Source organism: Salvelinus namaycush, chromosome 39 (genome assembly GCF_016432855.1).
Source record: "Salvelinus namaycush isolate Seneca chromosome 39, SaNama_1.0, whole genome shotgun sequence".
Lineage (NCBI taxonomy): Eukaryota > Metazoa > Chordata > Actinopteri > Salmoniformes > Salmonidae > Salvelinus > Salvelinus namaycush.
The window spans coordinates 7,669,332-7,682,601 of record NC_052345.1 but is presented as its reverse complement, the minus strand read 5'-3'; positions in this window follow the sequence as shown (position 1 = coordinate 7,682,601).

Genomic DNA, 13,270 nt, shown 5'->3' with positions numbered 1-13,270 from the left:
TATTTTTATTTAGAATTTCTTGGATTTGTTGCCTGCTAATTGGAGGGATAACCTGTTATCCTCCACCTAAAGGTGTGTTTTGTTCTGCACATTTAATTCAGTAAAAGTAACACTGTATAAATGGCCGAACTTCAAATGCTGGCATTTTACGATTTGAAACTTTCTTTTCTTTTGTAGGTAGTTATAGATATATTCCCCAAAATCAATTAAAAAGAACTGGCCACAATGCAGCGGAAGCTACCGGCTCCCGTGCCTCGGCAGGTGAAGCAGCCACCCGTAATGCCTCAGCAAGCGTCACGACTGGCCCAAATACCTTAGCTGAAGCAACTGGCCACAATGCTTCATCAAGCGTCACGACTGGCCCAAATGCCTTAGGTGAAGCAAATGGCCACGGTGCCTCGGAAGCAACTGGCCACCATGCCACGGCTGCGGAAGCAACTGGACACAGTGCCACGCAAGCGGCCACCCGTAATGCCTCGGAAGCAGCCACCCACAATGCCTCAGCAAGTGTCACGACTGGCCCAAATACCTTAGGTGAAACAACTGGCCGCAATGCTTCATCAAGCGTCATGACTGGCCCAAATGCCTTAGGTGAAGCAGCTGGCCACAATGCTTCATCAAGCGTCACGACTGGCCCAAATACCTTAGGTCAAGCAAATGGCCACCATGCCTCGGCAGCGGAAGCAACTGGACACAGTGGCACGCAAGCGGCCACCCATAATGCCTCGGAAGCAGCCACCCATAATGCCTCAGCAAGTGTCACGACTGGCCCAAATACCGTAGCTGTAGCAATTGGCCACAGTGCTTCATCAAGCGCCACGACTGGCCCAAATACCTTAGGTGAAGCAACCGGCCACTTTGCCTCATCAAGTGCGGAATCTGGTTCAAAAGCCTCGGCAGAAGCCACAGGCGCCCTAGCCTCGGCAGGAGCCACAGGCGCCCTTGCCTCGGCAGGAGCCACAGGCGCCCTAGCCTCGGCAGGAGCCACAGGCGCCCTAGCCTCGGCAGGAGCCACAGGCGCCCTAGCCTCGGCAGGAGCCACAGGCGCCCTAGCCTCGGCAGGAGCCACAGGCGCCCTAGCCTCGGCAGGAGCCACAGGCGCCCTAGCCTCGGCAGGAGCCACAGGCGCCCTAGCCTCGGCAGGAGCCACAGGCGCCCTAGCCTCGGCAGGAGCCACAGGCGCCCTAGCCTCGGCAGGAGCCACAGGCGCCCTAGCCTCGGCAGGAGCCACAGGCGCCCTTGCCTCGGCTGGAGCCACAGGCGCCCTTGCCTCGGCTGGAGCCACAGGCGCCCTTGCCTCGGCTGGAGCCACAGGCGCCCTTGCCTCGGCTGGAGCCACAGGCGCCCTTGCCTCGGCTGGAGCCACAGGCGCCCTTGCCTCGGCTGGAGCCACAGGCGCCCTTGCCTCGGCTGGAGCCACAGGCGCCCTTGCCTCGGCTGGAGCCACAGGCGCCCTTGCCTCGGCTGGAGCCACAGGCGCCCTTGCCTCGGCTGGAGCCACAGGCGCCCTTGCCTCGCTGGAGCCACAGGCGCCCTTGCCTCGGCAGGAGCCACAGGCCTTGAACAGGAAGGCCAACTCCTCAAGCAACATGGATTTTAGCAGCAGTGATGTTTCTCAGGATTTTGGGTCTGACGGTGACATTGAAAGCACCCAATGTGTCAGCTCCAGCAGCGTTCAAGGCAGCATCTTTGAACAGTCAGTTCTCATCCCAATATAGTTACAAATCGGTGTATGAGAATGGCAAAACTGTCTACTCCCAAACCTGCCACACCACTGGGGAGGTTATACCTTTTTGATAGCGGAGATGCTCTCAAGGACCGTAGTGACGTTGGCATCTCTGAACCAAGCATATCCCCACCTGCTAAAAACTGACAACCTGCTAAAGGAACCCCACCACAAGGGAACAGCTACTGGGATGTAATGTAAATTTTTACACTCATCTGAACTTTTGTGTTCTGATTTTGAAATCCTTTGTACTAATCATCTATCAACAGAATTGCAATGGTAGATTCATCCTTTGGATGACAATTCTGAGTTGTTGCTGACACTTTAAGCTTCCACTGGATGCTTTTGCGTCGGCCAGAGTTGCTGCTGCTCATGCTACCCTGCATTACTTGTAAAACACAATAAAATATTGTACCTTTAAAAGTGCCTCCTTGTGTTTTGAAATACTGTGTTTAATGTCTACCTTTGGCTTGCTGGTTGAGAACAGTGTTAGTTGCCAGTGCAATTTGTAGTAAAAGGGAATGTGGTTCACAGTTCCTAATCTTTTGGATTTCAAATATATAATTTATTTGTATCTTTGCTGCTGGTTGACAAATCCCAAGATTGGCTCTACGTTAAAGCCACTGACCACGTTTACATCAATATCCCGTTACACGGAATACTGAAGTATTTATTTTGTGTTGACATGTAAACATCAAATCCTGTTTTACAAAAACCTGAGAAAGCTTGTACCCCGGCGATGGGCTACTGTGGCATGTAAACCTCTGAATTCTGTTTTTGTTGTATGCACAGGCTCCGTTTCGCATCTCATGGTTGTCTGACTCTGTCAAACAAATCAATTTAAAGGGGGCTACCTGCTCAGTTTGATCCACCATAACTGAGCTTAACGGCTACTTTCACCCCTAATTTAGACAGGTTTCTGCTTACTTACATTAGGTAGGCCATTTGTCAACTATAGTTTAATACATGCAGCTTCTTCTGTCATAACTTGTTGCCTCAGAAGACTAAAGTAGTGCTCACAAATGTCTTACGTTGATAGAATGAATGCATTAGTAATCTTAACAGGTAACATTATTTAAGGACCAGGTAGCATGCTAGAACAGTGGAAACATTGGTCCTGTGCCAAATGTAATTCTGACAGATTTTAAGGAAATGGAAAGCCGGAAAACCTGTTTATTTTCAGCAAACTTAACGTGTAAATATTTGTATGAACATAAGATTCTACAACTGAGACAAACTGAACAAGTTCCATAGACATGACTAACAGAAATGGAATTATGTGTCCCTGAACAAAGGGGGAGACAAAATCAAAAGTAACAGTCAGAATCTGGTGTGGCCACCTGCTGCATTAAGTACTGCAGTGCATCTCCTCATGGACTGTACCAGATTTGCCAGTTCTTGCTGTGAGATGTTACCCCACTCTAGCAAATTAACACTGGAGTGATAGATGAGCAGATGAGGATGTGCAAGTAGAAATACTGGTGTGCAAAAGAGCAGAAAAGTAAATATAAACAATATGGGGATGCGGTAGGTAGATTGGATGGGCTATTTACAGATGGGCTGTGAACAGCTGCAGCGATCGGTAAGCTGCTCAGATAGCTGATGTTTAAAGTTAGTGAGGGAAATATAGGTCTCCAACTTCAGCGATTTTTGCAATTCATTCCAGTCATTGGCAGCAGAGAACTGGAAGGAAAGGCGGCCAAAAGAGGTGTTGGCTTTGGGGACGACCAGTGAGATATACCTGCTGGAGCGTGTGCTACGGGTGGGTGTTGTTATCGTGACCATTGAGCTGAGATAAGGCGGAGCTTAACCTAGCATAGACTTATAGATGACCTGGAGCTACCCTCTCGCGCGCATAGTCCTGCCGTCAGTGTCCATATTTCAGTTACTATTCCATTTAACCCATACACTTAAATGAGGAATATTCTGTTTATTCATGGATACAGGGATACTCATGAGCGGGATATCAAAAGTGCATGTAAAGAGCTCATCCCGAATAAGACCGTATGTGGGATATGAGCTACAATCCAGACTGCTGTGCTCATGTTAACATGGTCAATGTCCAGTGGGGAAATGTCAGACCTTACTCATACAGTATGTTCATACTTTAGATGTAGTTATAGGTAGGAATCAAATCAAATTTTATTAGTCAATTGCACCGAATACAGGTGTAGACCTTACAGTGAAATACTTACTTACGAGCCCCTAAACAACAATGCAGTTAAAAACAAATATGAATATGAATAAGAAATAAAAGTAACAAGTAATTAAAGAGCAGGTGTAAAATAATAATAGCGAGACTATATACAGGGGGGTACAGAGTCAATGTGCAGGTGCACCGGTTAGTTGAGGTAATATGTACATGTAGGTGGAGTTATTAAAGTGACTATGCATAGATGATAACCATAGAAAGTAGCAGTGGTTTAAAAGGGGGGATGCAAATAGTTTGGGTAGCCGTTTGATTAGATGTTCCGGATCTTATTCCTTGGGGATAGAAGCTGTTTAGAAGCCTCTTGGACCTAGAGTTGGCGCTCCGGTACCGCTTGCCGTGCGGTAGCAGAGAAAACAGTCTATGACTAGGGTGGCTGGAGTCTTTGACAATTTTTAAGGCCTGACACAACTGACACCACCTGGTATAGAGGCCCTGGATGGCAGGAAGCTTGGCCCCAGTGATGTACTAGGCCGTTCGCGCTACCCTCTGTAGTGCCTTGCAGTTGGAGGCTGAGCAGTTGCCATACCGGGCAGTGATGCAACCAGTCAGGATACACTCGATGGTGCAGCTGTAGAACCTTTTGAGAATATGAGGACCCATGCCAAATAATTTCAGTCTCCTGAGGGGGAATAGGTTTTGTCATGCCCGCTTCACGACTGTCTTGGTTTGCTTGGACCATGTTAGTTTGTTGGTGATTTGGACACCAAGGAACTTGAAGCTCTCAACCTGCTCCACTACAGCCCCGTCGATGAGAATAGGGGAATGCTCGGTCCTCTCTTTCCTGTAGTCCACAATCATCTCCTTTGTATTGATCACGTTGAGACAATGGTTGTTGTCCTTGCACCACATGGCATGGTCTCTGACCTTCTCCCTATAGGCTGTCTCACCGTTGTCGGTGGTCAGGACTACCACTGTTGTGTCGTCGACAAACTTAATGATGGTGTTGGAGTCGTGCCTGGCCATGCAGTCATGAGTGAACAGGGAGTACAGGAGGGGACTGGGCACGCACCCCTGATTGCCCCCTGTGTTGAGGATCAGTGTGGTGGATGTGTTGTTACCTACCCTTACCACCTGCGGGCAGCCAGTCAGGAAGTCCAGGATCCAGTTGCAGAGGGAAGTGTTTAGTCCCAGGGTCCTTAGCTTATTGATGAGCTTTGAGGGCACTATGGTGTTGAACGCTGAGCTGTAGTCAAAGAATAGCATTCTCACATGGGTGTTCTTTTGTCCAGGTGGGAAAGGGCAGTGTGGAGTGCAATACAATTGCATCATCTGTGGATCTGTTAGGGCGGTATGCAAATTGGAGTGGGTCTAGGGTTTCTGGGATAATGGTGTTGATGTGAGCCATGACCTGCCTTTCAAAGCACTTCATAGCTACAGACGTAAGTGCTACGGGTCGGTAGTCATTTAGGCAGGTTACCTTAGTGTTCTTGAGCACAGGGACTATGGTGGTCTGCTTAAAACATGTTGGTATTACAGACTCGGACAGGGAGAGGTTGAAAATGTCAGTGAAGACACTTGCCAGTTGGTCAGCACCTGCTTGCAGTACATGTCCTGGTAATCTTTTAAGCCCTGCGATCTTGTGAATGTTGACCTGTTTAAAGGTCTTACTCATCGGCTGCGGAGAGCGTGATCACACAGTCTTCCTGAACAGCTTTTGCTCTCATGCGTGTTTCAGTGTTATTTGCCTCGAAGCGAGCATAGAAGTAGTTTAGCTCATCTGGTAGACTCGTGTCACTGGGCAGCTCTCGGCTGTGCTTCCCTTTATAGTCTGTAAAGGTTTGCAAGCCCTGCCACATCTGACGAGCGTCAGAGCCGGTGTAGTACGATTCGATCTTAGTCCTGTATTGGCGCTTTGCCTGTTTGATGGTTTGTCGGAGGGCATAGCGGGATTTCTTATAAGCTTCCGGGTTAGCGTCCCGCTCCTTGAAAGCGGCACCTCTAGCCTTTAGCTCAGTGCAGATGTTGCCTGTAGTCCATGGCTTCTGGTTGGGGTATGTGCGTACGGTCACTGTGGGGATGACGTCATTGATGCACTTATTGATGAAGCCAATGACAGATGTGGTGTACTCCTCAATGTCATCGGAGGAATTCCGGAACATATTCCAGTCTGTGCTAGTAAAACAGTCCGGTAGCTTAGCAGCTGCTTCATCTAACCACTTTTTTATTGATCAAGTCACTGGTGTGTCCTGCTTAAATTTTGGCTTGTAAGCAGGAATCAGGAGGATAGAATTATGGTCAGATTTGCCAAATGGCGGGTGAGGGAGAGTTTTGTATGCGTCTCTGTGTGTGGAGTAACGGTGGTCCAGAGTTTCTCTCCCTCTGGTTGCACATTTAACATGCTGATAGAAATTTGGTAAGATGGATTTAAGTTTCCCTGCATTCAAGTCCCCGGCTACTAGGAGCGCCGTCTCCAGGTGAGCGTTTTCCTGTTTGCTTATGGCAGAATACAGTTCATTCAATGCGGTCTTAGTGCCAGCCTCAGTCTGTGTTGGTATGTAGACAGCTACAAAAAATACAGATGAAAACTCTCTAGGTAGATAGTGTGGTCTACAGCTTATCGTGGGATATTCTACCTCGGGAGGGCAATAGCTCGAGACTTCCTTAGATATCGTGCACCAGTTGTTATTTACAAAAATACATAGTCCACCGCCCCTTGTCTTACCTGACGCCGCTGTTCTATCCTGCCGGATAGCCAGCTGTATGTTGATAATGTCGTCGTTCAGCCACGACTCCGTAAAGCATAAGATATTACAGTTTTGAATGTCCCGTTGGTTGTTTAATCTTCCGCGTAGGTCATCTATTTTACTTTACAAAGACTGCATGTTTGCTAGCAGAATGGAAGGAAGTGGGGGTTTATTCGATCGCCTACTAATTCTCAGAAGGCAGTCCAGCCTCTGGCCCCTTTTTCTCCACCTTCTCTTCACACAAATCATGGGGATCTGGGCCTGTTCCCGGAAAAGCAGTATGACATTCACGTCGGGCTTGTGAGATTCGTTAAAGGAAAAAAAAGGATTCTGCCAGTCCGTGGTGAGTAATCGCAGTTCTGATGTCCAGAAGTTATTTTTGGTCATGAGAGATGGTAGCGGCAACATTATGTACAAAATAAGTAAAAAAATAAGTTCCAAACAATTCAAGAAACGAACAAAAAACACAATTGGTTGGTAATATGTCAATTAACTCAAATATTCTCTACACGCAACAGATCGTCTTTGAACATGTACATTTTTCTAAACCAAGTACTGTTGCTGAAATCATTCACTAACTGAATATTATGAGAATGCTGACCTTCAATTGATCTATTCATTGGAGGGACAACCTGTTATCCTACACCTAAAGCTGTTTGTTATACACAAATTAATTAAGTTAAAAAAAACAGCATTTCTATAGTTCCAATGACTTCAAATTCTGGAATTTTACTATTTTGAACTTTTTGTCTTTGTTTTTTGTCTTTGTTAAATTATAGATATATTTTCCACACTTCATTAAAAGGAACCTGCTCCTATGTCCCAGCAACAAAAGGAGCGGGCTCGCATGCCTCTTCAGCAGAAGCAACCGTCCAAAATTTCCATCAGAAATCACCTGCTTGACTCGCATTACAAATACCTGGACAGCAAATTTACACTTGTTAAAACTACAACTTGTTACTTGTTAAAACTACACCTTGGCATCACATCTTTGTATTATTAGCCTTTCATGTTCAGTCATATAACCAGACTATATCTACAGACAGTTAATGTACTGTCACATGTCTATTTTGATATCAATTTCCCACACCTCTGTCTTTCTCTTCGTCACTCGCTCTCTCTCTTTTTATTTTTCTCTTTCTCTCTCACACAGACAGCAGTGGGTCTGTACCAGTCAGAGGTGAAGGGGCACATCCTGCTCTTCATCAACAGGGGGAGTGGTGACTATGAAGTGCTCAAGGACCGGCTAGGTCAGGAGCTCTGGTCCCAGAGTTTGTTGAAAAGGTGAGAGCAGGCAAGCATCTACTGGACCTGAAAAGAGCAACTCACCAAAACCTCTATTATATTGGCTATTTGATTCAGATCTTAAGATAATGTCCCTAATCCACTATTTGAAAAAAGTTATTTTGAATCAACTCTTTAATTGCAGCTTGAATTGAATTTGTAAATTGATTAATTGGAGTCAGATGTTTTGAACTGCTCTGTGAACTGTGAAAACCCTTACCAAATGCAGGAGATAAGGAACTGCCCATCAACAAAATTCATATATATATTGAACTACTCGTCCAATAAAACCACTGATTTTAGTTTTAGTTTTGGTTTGCAGAACGTTTTGCTACGCTGTGCCCTACTGAACATAACTATGATTTATTTGTCACAGTTCCTGTTTGTGCTGGTACACGGGGTGAAGTCCAATGAAAAATCTCTGTGCTACTTCGGCCTGATGTCACGTGACCTTCCCCGGGTGGGCATTTACGACGGCGTGTCAGACATGAAATGGCTCATGCCCGAGGGAGAGATCTCCACTCACTCATAAGAGGCGATCTCAATGTCTGAGGTGAAAACAAACCTGAGTTCAAATAGTATTGGTTTTCTTTCAAATGCCTTTGAGGGTTGATTGAACCTGCCTGGAGTGACAGATGAGAGCAGCTAAAAAAGTATTTGAAAGAAACAAATTCATTTTGAACCCATGTCTATGGAGCAGTATATATTTCAGTGGCTTTGATAATATATAGAAAGCAGCAGTAAATTATACTGAGTTGCCTCTATATAATCTATCTACATTGCTTCCCAAATACTTTTTCCTTAATTTTAGGAGGTGAAGCAGGCAGTAGTACCTTATCCTAAAACTGAGTTGTAAAATAAACAAATAAATGAATGTAAATAATTAGCTTTGTGATAATAATTGTGTCTGTTTTGGAGTCAGTATTGATTTCTGCCTGAATCTTATGTAGGCTATGTGTGTGCTCTGGTGGGCATGGTGTGTGTTTATGTGAGGGCAAGTCTGCCATCTGCGAGTTGACAACAGCTCAGTGGCTACTCACCACTGAGATTTTGGATGTGATGGTTACAATCGCAATTGACTGACCTCAGTAATAGGGCCTGGAGGGTCTAACAGAGAAAGAAGAATTGGAATCTGTCTTCTGAAAAAATAACAGTTGAGGATTTCAAATGCAATCGCAAAGAAACAACAAATACAATAAAATATGATGCAGTATACTACAATACAATACATCTTTGTGTATTTACATGCAAATGCTACATTTAAGTGCAGACCTGTGTTCAAAAACATGTGTATTTCAGTATCTGGGTTATATCTGGGTTATAATACAAATTGTATTATTTGACAGTATTTTCAAATACTTATTTAATACATTAGAGTGTAAATTAGTGTGTGATTTTGAGTTTTTCAAACACTTTCCAAGTTTATTTCCAAAAACATAACATTTAACTTATCTTTTCAAATAAAAGATAAGAATACTTACTTTGAATGTATTTGAAATTAATTGAAATATTTTAAATAGTATTTGAACCCAGGTCTGATTTAAGTGACATACATTTGCGTTCCAGTTACAGTAGGCCAGCCTACAGCAGTGGAAGAGGGGAGTTAGTGCAGATTTCTAGACATTAAGGGCCGTACAATAAAGTAAAGAAGGATTGGAGCACTTGGGGTGAATATAAAAGAACAGAACGTCTGCCTGCTGTGCTGAAAGAAACAGGAGAAGAAAAGGAGATTGGAATTTTCAAGGCACAGACTTGAAATCAAGTATAATTATCAGAGATGGAATGCAAAGCGGAACCATCAGTCGGAATAGGGAAAACACTATTTGGCAGATTTAAGGGGGCTGGAGATATATGCATAGCTATCTAAACAGTTGCATTCAAGTTTATGTGTTTGTGGATGTGTACTGCAATCAAAGTTGAGACAACATTGGGAAAAAATGCTTCCACAAAGGAGGGTAGACGGTCAGAGGATGATGAGATGGGTAGTTGTCTTGTGTTTTATTTCATCCACATGAGGGAGACATTTTATGGAGATAGTGGGCACCTTCGAGCTGATCACTAATGTCAAGTCGGTGACAATTGTTGGTCACCGCCTTTCAAAGTGTGTTGCTTTCTGGGGATGAAACATTTCCGACGTGAGTCTATATGTCGACTGCATAAACTTTACAAAAATCTGCAGAAACTCCAAGTTTCTGCAATTGCCCTTCACCAACTTCATCCTGCAGCCATCACCTGTCATGTGGGGGCTCCATTGTCAACCAATCATTAGTGTTTTTGTTTGACCCACGCGAACAAAAACATGACTGAAACAGGAACCAATTTGCTGCAGTTAATGTGTAGCCTACAGTGCATAAATGAATGATGTGATTGAGGCTCTCTCTTATTGATTGTATAATGTACACACAAATTATTTCAGTTTGTGAGTGGGTGTTGGAGACATGTTTTTTTGACATTATAAAGGAAACCTTTTATAAACAATGGCAACACTGCCATGGTGATCTGAGCCTTGCTGTTGGAAAACGACATTAGTATCCGAATTTCGGTTGTCGCAGATGCACCTCTCCTGACTTTACTTCTTGACTTTGGTCTACAGTCAGTTGCTTTAGCCCTGCCACTCAAACGAGCCCTACTATATGTTTGCGTCTGAAAAATTAAAGACTCAGATCATCAAAAGCATATGTGTGTGGTGTGTTTGCATGATGTGAGTGTTTAATTGGCGTCTGTCTGAATTCAGAATTTGTCCAAGATGTTGCACTAGGTGCAACTGAAACATGTTAACCATCTACTGTTGCTATGCTGAATGAAACACACTGTTTAAAAGAAGGCATGTGTAAAATAATGGTGCCTAACTGCTCATTTAGCCTCTAATCTTCAAATGAACCAAAGTGAATTTTGTGCAAGCAATAATTTAAACCGATCAATGAAGTGCCAAGACAAAATGTGTTTCCTACTTTAGAGCAGGGGTGTCAAACTCATTCCATGGAGGGCCTAGTGTCTGTAGGTTTTTGTTTTTTCCTTTCAATTAAGACCTAGACAACTACTGTAGGTGAGGGGAGTAATTAGTGCCTTAATTCAGCAATCAAGTACAAGGAAGGAACGAAAACCCACAGACACTGGCCCTCCGTGTAATGACTTTGAAGTGTGCTTTAGAGTAAGGGCTGTCAAACCTGTCAGGAACTCAATTAGAGAATCAACCACACCTGAGTAAATTTCTGCATTCCAAATCAACCCCTAGCCCCTACACCTACCACTTAGTCACTTATGGGCATTTGAAACGATCAGATAGGTTATAGCAATATGGTAATTGCTTCACCTTGCCTTCTGATAGGCTGGATGCAATTGTGGCCATATTGCTTATCCCTATTCAATCATTTCTGATTCACAGAAGTGTTTAGGCCAGGGTGTAGGATTTAGGGGTCAATTTGGAATTAGGAATCAAATGTAGTTCAGGGGCTTACAGCTGTCCTTAATTAGCCAATGACATTAGAAGGATCTGGGATTTGTTTAAAAGGAGCAACTAAAAAGCTTGCCAGATACAGCAAAAGGGATATTATGCTAGGGCGTATACGGGCCATTAGTTCTGATTACTGGGGAGGTTTTGAGACGCAAAATGGCCGTGATGATTGGAATCGCTTTCAGGTAGGTTTTTAAAGTATTGATCTAGTTTCCCTTGTCCTTCAGGTGTTACAGGTAGCTTTGTTTATAACAGACTTTCTTTTTTAAAGAGTTTCTTGGCTTTGTTGCCTGCTAATTGGCGGGATAACCTGTTCTACATCAAGTGAGTTTCTACACATTAATTTCAAATAGCAGTTGTGGTTCCAAAGGCTGGCATTTTACTTTACTTTTTTCTAACCTAGGTGATGGGTATCCTGCACCAGGTTCTGATGCAGCATGGCTTGATGCAGGCTCACTTAGGTCTAAAGGATATGGTAATTACAACTCTCCAACAGCTCCCTTGCAAGCGCAGCTGACCGAAGAGCAACAGAAACATCTGGCCGCCATCTTGCAAAAGCAACTAGCCCCCATGCCCCAGGGACGTCAGAAAATGTGGTATCCAGCTCAAATGCCCCAGCAGGAAAAGCAACCGGCCGCCATGATCCAACAGCAGACTCTACCCGCCAGTTATCCTAAGCAGCCTCAAGCAGTGTTGTATCCATCTCAAATACCCCAGAATCAACCAGCTAGTGTACTTCAGCATCAGAAGGAACAGGCCTCCATACCCCAGCTACCTCAGCAAGTGTGGTATACAGTTCAATTTCCCCAGCAGCAAAAGCAACCAGCTACTGGTCCTCAGCAGCAGAAGGAACTGACCACCATGCCCCAGAAGCAACCAGCCCCAATGCCTCCACCGCAGAAGCAACCGGCCACCATGCACCAGCAAGTGTGGCATCCAGCTCAATTGCCCCAGCAGCAAAAGCAACCAGCTACTGAACCTCACCAGCAGAAAGAACCGGCCGTCATAACCCAGCAACCTCAGCAAGTGTTATATCCAGCTCAAAAGCCCCAGCAGTGGAAGCAACCGGCCGCTGAACCTCTGCAGCAGATTGAACTGACCGCCATGCCCCAGCCTCAGCAAGTGTGGCATCCAGTTCAATTTCCCCAGGAGCAACCAGTCCCTATGCGTCAACTGCAGAATGAACTGACCGCCATTCCACCACACTTGTGGCAATCCGCTCAAATGCCCCAGCAGAATAAGCAACCGGCTGCCATGCTTCAGCAAGTGTGGCAACCGGCCCCTATTCCCAAGCAGCCTCATGACGTGTGGTATCCAGCTAAAATGGTCCAGAAGCAAGCCGCTGCAACTCAGCGGCAGAAGGAACTGACCGCTATGTCTCAGCAAGAGTGGCATCCAGCTCAAAATCCCCAGCAGCAGAAGCAACCAGCCCTAATGCTTTTACCGCAGAAGGAACCGACCGCCATGCCCCAGCAAGCATGGTATCCAGCTCAAAAGCCCCAGCTGCAGAAGCAACCGGCCGCTGAACCTCAGCAGAAAATTGAACCTACCGCCATGCCCCAGCTACCTCAGGAAGTGTGGCATCCAGCTCAATTTCCCCAGGCGCAAAAGCAACCAGCCCCAATGCCTTTATCGCAGAAGGAACTGACTGCCATACCCCAGCAACCTCGGCAAGTGTGGTATCCAGCTCAAATGCCCCAGAAGCAACCTAACGTTTTGGCCCAGCAAGTGTGGACTTCAGCTCAATGTCCCCAGCAGCAGAAGGAACCGGCCACCATAACGCAGCAAGAGTTGCAACCTGTGCACATGCCCCAGCAGCAACAGGAACCGGCCAACATACCCCAGCAAGTGAGGTATCCAGCTCAAATGCCGCAGAAGCAACTGACCGCTATGCCCCAGCAAGAGATGTA